Below are 8520 nucleotides of genomic sequence, written 5' to 3' on the forward strand. Positions count from 1 at the left end.
TAGAGCAATTTGGTGCAAGGGTAGCATTAGGTCTTTCCTGGTAGAAGTCTAATTCCTGGTGCTGGTGCAGAAAAGCATGTTGGTTTCATAGATGGGATCCAAGGTTCAGGGGTGAATGGCCAATGTCCGATCTTCTGAAGCCTAAGCCAAGTCATTATGACAACTATTCAGGGTATAAGGCCCCACCGAAATGTAAAATTTTTGAGTTCCTATCCCTATTAGATACTCTGCCACGCCCGACTCTGAGGCCCCCATCTTGCCCAAGTTGGTTACATCACCCAGTTCTTTGATGGACTTGACCTGCTCATCCAGTAGTGAGTCTCCAAGAAATCACACAAATGCGGGTCATTTTTGTTGGTGACCCGTTTGTGAAAGTCCAGTAGTGACTGGTTGATACTTTTCTCCAAGTGGAATGGGCACTTTGTTGCATTCAACCTGTTCTCCCAGTCATCGCTGTCTGGTTTCTTAATATCCTGGCCACCTCGCCATTTCTGAGCATGTTACGTCTCCTCATGCTATTGGTGAAGGAAATATTTGGCAAAGTTCTTCAGAGCCATACGGTCGTGGTCAAAATAGTAAGACATCGACAGGTAGATGCAAAGACCTCCAGGGTGATCTGACAGTTGATAACAGCCTCCAGGTCCTGGTGGTAGTTCTGGCTCACCTACAAGGAGGATACTGTGGTCATGGCAATGGCGAAGGCATAGGTGGTGCCAAGGAGCTGAGGAGCAGAGGAAGAGTGGGTACTGCTGCAGCTGCTGCTGCTGAGGCAGAGATGGTGTTGGTGTTTATGGTGTTAGACAGGCTCCTGGCAGCAGGGTTGAGCACGAATTCTGTGAAGCACGGTTGAAGCAGGAACCTCACTTCTCTGCACGGAGTCTGTCAGATTTCCCCATTTTAATGCGCCTATGCCACGTGATACTACTGGTGCATATGGGGGTAAAAATAACAAGCTAAACAATCCCGATAACCTGGTCTAACATGAACTCGGAACCCAAAAGAAACTTATCAACTAAGATTTCCTATTAAATAAATTCAAAAACTGGAATGGGGAAAACTGCTTCTACATAAGTAAATTAACAGTAAGAATTATATTTATTTAAGAAATACATCTAAAGACATATTAGAAGGAAATATAAATGTCCCCTTTATGTCTTTAAAAATAGTCTGGAGAGGGGAGATAAAATCCTGAGTACAGATTCAACCTGAGACATGATATGTGCCATCCTCACTGGTGTAAGATGCTATCTCATTATTGTCTTGATTTTGATTTCCCTAAGTATAAGTGATGATGAACATTTTTTCATGTGTATGTTGGCCATCTGTTGGTCCTTCTAAGAGAATGCCTGTTCATCTCCTCTCCCCATTTTTGATGGGGTTTTTGAATTTTGTGGAGTTTATCTTTGTGAGTACTTAGTATATTCTAGTAATTAACCTTTTATCTAATGTGTTGATCCCCAAATTTTCCTCCCATTCAATTAGCTGCCATCTAATTTTAGTTAGTGTTTCTTTTGCCATATAGAAAAGTTTTGTTTTGATATAGTCCAATTTATTTAGGCTTAGTGCTATAGCTTTTGCCATTGGCATCCTAACATCGAAAACTTCTTTGAGGTTCAAGTTTTGGAGTACTCTACCTATGTTTTCCTCAATGAACTTTATGATTTTTCAGTCTAACATCATGATCTTTAATCAATTTTGAATTGACTTTTGTGTAAGGTGTGAGATATGGATCAAACTTTAATATTTTTCACATGGTTATCTAATTGTTCCAATACTATTTGTTGAAGAATCTTTCTTTGTTTTATTTCATATTATTGGATCCTTTGTCAAAAAATAGTTGACCATATGCTTGGGGATTTGTCATCCTATTCTGACCCTTTGATCTGAAAAATCTGTCTTTGTTCCAATAGCATGTTGTTTTGATCTCTGTGGCTTTGTAGTAGAGTTTCAAGTTAGGTAAAGAGATGCCTCACAGTTTCTTGTTTTTGTTTTCTTTTTTAATATGGAGATGAAAAACATTCGTATTTTATGGTTCCCCACAAACGTTATAATTGATTGTTCTAAGTCCTTGAAGAAGTTTATCTGAATTTGAATAGGGATTGCATTGAATCTATATAGAGAGTTTAATAAGGTGGTCATTTTGATGATATTGGTTCTTCCAATCCATGAACATGAAATGTTCTTTCATTTCCTTAAATCTTCTTCAATTACTTTCTGAAGGGTTTTGAAGTTTATGCTCACTTTTCTTTTGAGGTTGATTCCTAGGTACTTGATAGATTTGGACCCTATTTTAAATGGGATAGACTCTTCTTTTTCTCCTCTGATTTGTTATTTGATAAAGGAATGCAACTGTCTTTTTTTTTTTTTTTGTATTGACTAGGTAGCTGGCCACTTTACTGTATTGAATTATTGTTTCTAGGAATTCTTTTGTGGACTCTCTAGGATTCAATGTATATCATCATGTCTTCTACAAATAAGAGATAGTTTAAATTCCTCTTTTCCAATTTGAATTTCTTTGATTTCTTTCCCTTGTCTGATGGCTATTACTAGGACTTCTAATTCTATATTGAATAGGAATGGAGATAGGACACCTCCTTAACTTGTACCAGACTTTAATGTAAATGCTTTCAGTTTTTCACTAAATAAGAATAATACTGAATAGAATAATACTGGCTGTGAAATTTTTGTAGATAGCTCTTACTTATTTTTGTAGATAACTCTGTACAGTTCCATGTACACCTATATACTTGAGGATTTTCTTCTCCCTTATTGCTTTAAAGAGTCCATGTCTCTCATTTTTTTGACATTTGGTGTAACTCCACCCTGGATTTAGGTGTACCTACCTGAGACCTGCCCATTTCTGGGAAGGGTCTTGGGAACCGGATATTACGTGTACCCTTACCTGCAAGACCCCTTCCATTCCAGGGAGTGGTCTTGGAAGGTTATATAAGGCCTTCGACCCAGGGGATTAGGGTCCTTTTTTGGTCTTGTGCCAGCACGGAGGTCAAAGGGAAGATGGCTGACAGGAGTTAAGATGCAGGGCTAGCTAAGAATGGCTGAATGCTTAAAAGGTTATGATATAGGTCACACATGTGGTGGATAGGGCATAAATAAAGTTGATGCTTCCTGATGCATGTCTCTGGATGAGTCTAATTCTGCCATTCACCTAAACCTGGGACCCTCCCGCTGAATGGGGATCGAGGAGCCACGTGGCCTGGGATGGTAGAGAAAAATCCCTCCATCCATCCACCTCAATCCAGCACCATCATTAATTATTTAACACAACAATTTGGATTGCTAAATGTCTTGGTGTTGTTCTGTTAGAGTCTATTTTGTTTGGCACTCTTTTTGCCTCTTGGATTTGTAAAGAAACCTCTTCCCCAAGGGTGGGAAAGTTCTCTGCTATTATCTCCCCATTATTTGTTCTCCCCTTCTCCATTTTCTTCCCTTACTGATATTGCTATAACTTGGATATTATTTCTTTTGTCTTTGTTCATTAAGTACCTTACATTTTCTTCCAGAGTTTTGTCTCTCTTTCTCTTTTGACTTCTTTATCACTACTTGCTTATAATTTGTCTTCAAGTTTGTCTATGCAATTCTACACCTGTGTAATTCTAATTTATGGCTTATTAACATGTTTTTAGTTTCTTCAGTTCCATTTGTATGGATTCTCTCATTTTCTGAAAGAGTTCATCTTTGAATTGTTTGACTTGTTCATCTACAGATTCCTTAATTTCGCATGCTAGTGACTCCTAGATTTCCATTGATAAAACATTAAGTGTTGACTTTAGGACCTCATCTATAAAGTTCAGGCATTTGGGTGTACTTGAAAATTTGCCAGGATTTCCTTCCATACCCCCCACCCACTGTAGGTGTGTTCCTTAGCTTCCTCACTGATCTTTGTATTTAGTGGTTTGGAATGCTGGAGTATCAGGGTGTTTAAGAAAGTGATATATTGAATTGTTTGTATTAAAGATAGTTCAAGATATATCTTCTTTAGAAGTTACTTAGACAACATTAGTAGGGTTGTCAAAGTATGATAAAAATGCTGCATACTAGTTCATTAGTTTTTCCAGCTGGTTTTTGAGCAATATATTTTCTAAGAGAAAGAAGTTATAGATCCAATCAGCCAGGAATTCTATGCTATAAATTGATATGATGCTAGTGTGTCCCACGTGATTGAGAAGAAGGCTTATGGGAAAGAGGGTGTTTCCCTGTTTCCTCCCAAAGACCTAACTCAGGGGTCTCAAACTCACAGCCCACGGGCCGTTTGCGGCCCTCCTTACAACATTTTTGTGGCCTGCGGCCGGCCTTGAAATATCGCAGTATTCGCGATTATTCACTTACCAAATAATCACAATAAAAATCTCATTAGTAAGAAAAAAATCGCATTAAACATTAGCATACCCCGAGCAGTTCTGTTAGGGTATGCAAATGTTTAATGCAATTTTTTGCAATTTTTTCTTACTAATGCGATTTTTATTGTGAATATTCGGTAAGCGAAATCTCTTATGTGGCCCTGCCTCACCCCGACTTTGCCTCCTGTGGCCCCAGGTAAATTGAGTTTGAGACCCCTGACCTAACTGGTCCCAGGGGGCAGACTATCAACAGTGGTGCTGGAACTGGGAAGGACCCAAGAGGAAAGGCACAGAAGACAAGTCCATTCGTGTTTGGTGGGAGGGATTAATACATGAGGTTCTCTGTTTCCACCCAGACATAAAGCTGGATAGACCCAAGGGGAGGATGATCAGTAACGGCACTGAATACAGACAGAGGCTGAGAAAAGGCTCAACTAACAAGATTTGGAAATGATTTGGTTTCCAATTCAAACATAGTAGTATATTAGTTGCCACTAAATGGAGCAGAATTTATGACTATTATATAGAGGTATTTATTTTCCGTATCTCACACCTTCTATTTTATCTAAAATTTAAGGAAAATTATTTTGTCCAGTGCTAAGGGAAATTATTGGTCTTCCCATATTCAACATAGATTTTTTTCCCTGAGGGCTTTTAAATTACTCCTTAAATATATGTATGTGATTTTATTTTCGGTGGTTTAAGAGTTTAATTTAATATTTCTTCACCACTGTGAGGTTAAAGAACATAACCAAAACTATGTGTCATTCTTAAAAAGCACATAGGTAAGTACCATATACACAGTTTAAATATGCTTAGATAAATTTTACTTATTAATAAAAATAGAGGTTGGAGGAAAATTTGTACTGATGAGTTGCCAAAATTGTACATGATAGAAATATTTTCAGAATGTGTGTTTTTAATTACAGTTTAAAATACTAGTTTTTACAATTAAAAATTGGGGCCAGAAAAATAGTTCACAGATTTAGACACTTGTGTTACTTATACTTGACCCCTATTTGACCTTGGCATTCCATATGATCCTTGATTTCTGCCAATAATGATAGCTGAGCAGAGCCAAGAGTACTGTTTGGGTCAATCCAATTTCTCTCCAAAATAAACATTAATGAAAATGTTCAATTAATTAGGAATATTAAAATTAATTGAAAGGGAATTTCTGTAGCAAAAATCAAGCATAATCACCTCTTTATAGTGTAATGGAAAAGCAAAAATTATGAAATTCATAATGAATGGTCAAATGAAAAGCTTCATTTTTCTTGATAACCAAAGAAATCGCCCCAAACCTGCATGTTCATACACCATTTACTATTTAATTACTCAAGCTTTTAAAAAAAGGAATCAAGTAGTAATAAAAGATACTGTTGGTGCTGATCAAAAACCAATTATTGCATTTTAAATATAAAAGCGAAGATTCTTTCCCTCATAGACATTGCATTATGAGAATTAAACAAATTCCTGTTTTTCCCCAGATTTAAAAAACTGATGGTAATTTAATGCAGTTGCCTTTTCATTGATCAGGATCCTATTCTGACTGCTGTAGTAGAAATTCTATAGATTATTGTGACAAAAGATTTTTTTTTTTTGGTTTTTCAGGCCACACCTGTTTGATGCTCAGGGGCTACTCCTGGATAAGTGCTCAGAAATTGCCCCTGGCTTGGGGGGACCATATGGGATGCTGGGGGATCGAACCATGGTCCTTTCTTGGCTAGTGCTTGCAAGGCAGGCACCCTACCTCTAGTGCCACCTTGCCGGCCCCGACAAAAGATTTTTTTATGTGTAGACACACTTCTTGATTCATAGAAAACAATCTTCTTGTTGAATCATCACATAGAAACAATAAGATAAGTTTATTGTCTATTTTTGATAGCATTAATCCCATTTTGAATCACCAAGATTTTATTTCCCCCTTGAGGCTACACATTCAAATACTGTCCCAATAGAGGTTAAGTCCCAACATATGAGTATAGGTAGTAGACAAATAGTTTGTGTCAAATATTAATCTGTGATATTTTGTCAAATTGGGTAGTTATAATCATATTTTTAAAGTTAGCATCTTGATTTCCTTTAAAAATACAAATTAAAGGAGATACTTGACATTTATTAAGATTACTGGGCACCCAAGAACATACATAAGAATCTAACTGGCTTCCAGTTTCCTCTTTAATTCTGGAGGCCAGCTCTTGCCAGGCATGGGGTTTGGGGAAGCCCCATGCCAGAGGCCCTCTCCCTAGCCTGGGGAGTACTGGGAGGCTTGGCAGGCCCCCAGCCATCCTTGTCTTTTTCCCGTGACTTCAGACTTTCCCTGGGTGCCAGCTCAGATGGCCAGAGTGGGTTCAGGTGGACTCTTTGGGGTCCTCAGGCTTCCCCCCTCCCTCGTACTCCAGGAGAAAGGTGCATGGGGAGGAGGGCGGCCAAATATCTGGCTTCCGGTTTCCTCTTTGATTCTGGAGGCCAGCTCGTGCCAGATATGGGGTTTGGGGAGGCCCCATGCCAGAGGCCTTTTCCCTAGTCTAGGGAGTGCTAGGAGGCTTGGCAGGCCCCCAGCCATCTCCCTCTTTTTTCCCTGGACTCCAGACCCTCCCTGGGTGTTGGCTCAGATGGCCAGAAGTGGGTTCAGGTGGATTCTTAGGGGTCCTCAGGCTTCCCTCCTCCTTTCGTACTCCAGGGGGGAGGTGCATGAGGAGGCAGGCAGGCAAATATCTGGCTTCCGGTTTCCCCTTTGATTCTGGAGGCCAGCTCTTCCAGGTATGGGGTTTGGTGAGTTCCCATGCCAGGGGCCTTCTCCCTAGCCTGGGGAGTGCTGGGATGCTTGGCAGGCCCCATCCATCCCTCTCTTTTTCCCCTGACTCCAGACCTTCCACTGGGCATCAGTCCAGGTGGACTCTATAGGGTCATCAGGCTTTCCCCCTACCTCTCCCTCCAGTAATGGGAATGCACTTTGGGTTGTTCTAGCACTGGTTTATGTTGAGACAGTGACTGGAAATTTTTTCTCCTTGGTCTCCTATAGACAGTATTGTATGCATATAGTTTATATATGCATAATATCCAATTTGTATTGTGACCTTGATACTGCCCTACAAAGCTCATATCTAACTTTTTATTGCCTCAGTCCCAACCCTTATTTACCCCCATCTTCCCATGTAGGTGCAGCTCATGACATGAAGCTCAACACATAGAGTGATGAGTGCAGTTAGAAAAATAACTACACTGAAAACTATCATAACAATGTGAATGAATGAGGGAAATAGAAAGCCTGTCTTGAGTATAGGTGTGGGTGGAGTGGGGAGAAGGGAGATCTGGGAAATTGGTGGTGGGAATCTGGTACTGGTGAAGGGGGGTGTTCTTTATATGAGTGTTATCATACAACTACAATCATATTTGTAATCACGGTGTTTAAATAAATATAATTTAAAAAAAGAATCAAAGTAAATTGTCTTTCGTATTCAAGTCTAAATCCCATCCCTAAAATAAATGTGTAGTAAATGTGTGCACATAAGTAAAACAGAAGAAAATACTCCAAAGAGGGCATAGTTTGTGTACCAGAAAAGGAAACAAATTGCCAGAAAGGGTAGTACTATTTTCTAAAGAGTTGCCAATTTAAGATATGCTAATTCTTAGAGGGGATCTATTAGATATTTTAGGCCTCTGAAGCTTACTATACTCTGATCATCAATTGGATAGTCCTACTGATATTCATGTTGTAAATCAATAGTTGATTAAGAAAATATTTGAGAAACAGTCTCAAGGATATTTAAACTTCTGAAAGCTATGAGGACTCAACTAAGAAATACACCTTTACATTCATTTTAAGATTAGAATTGTGAAAAGTAAATGAGGTATGGGCAGTGAAGAGCTTTCTAGACAAACAGTTCCATAAAATAGATGTGCCCTAGACTTTGTTCAAGGAAAAAGATGAGTTCAAGATAAAGATTACACTGATAGCCTACAATAACTGGTTAAAAAGTGAATGTTACCAGATTACTTAAGCTGAAGAAAGAAACATCTGAGAAGAAATGTAAAATTTTCAGAAGTTATTATTATGAATTTGGTGGCTTCAAATGACTATGTTTCAGGCTTACTCATGGCTCTATGTTGAGATGTTAAACCTGATGGTGCTCAGGGGTCCCAGCTTGGTGCCTAG

General features: G+C 38.9%; 1 pseudogene; it reads right to left on the reverse strand.

Moving 5' to 3' along the window:
- Positions 1 to 225: 225 nt before the first annotated feature.
- Positions 226 to 688, reverse strand: LOC126005952 (ferritin heavy chain-like; annotated as a pseudogene).
- Between the last annotated feature and the right edge of the window lie 7832 nt (positions 689 to 8520).

Source organism: Suncus etruscus, chromosome 4, assembly GCF_024139225.1.
Source record: "Suncus etruscus isolate mSunEtr1 chromosome 4, mSunEtr1.pri.cur, whole genome shotgun sequence".
Taxonomy (NCBI): Eukaryota; Metazoa; Chordata; class Mammalia; order Eulipotyphla; family Soricidae; genus Suncus; species Suncus etruscus.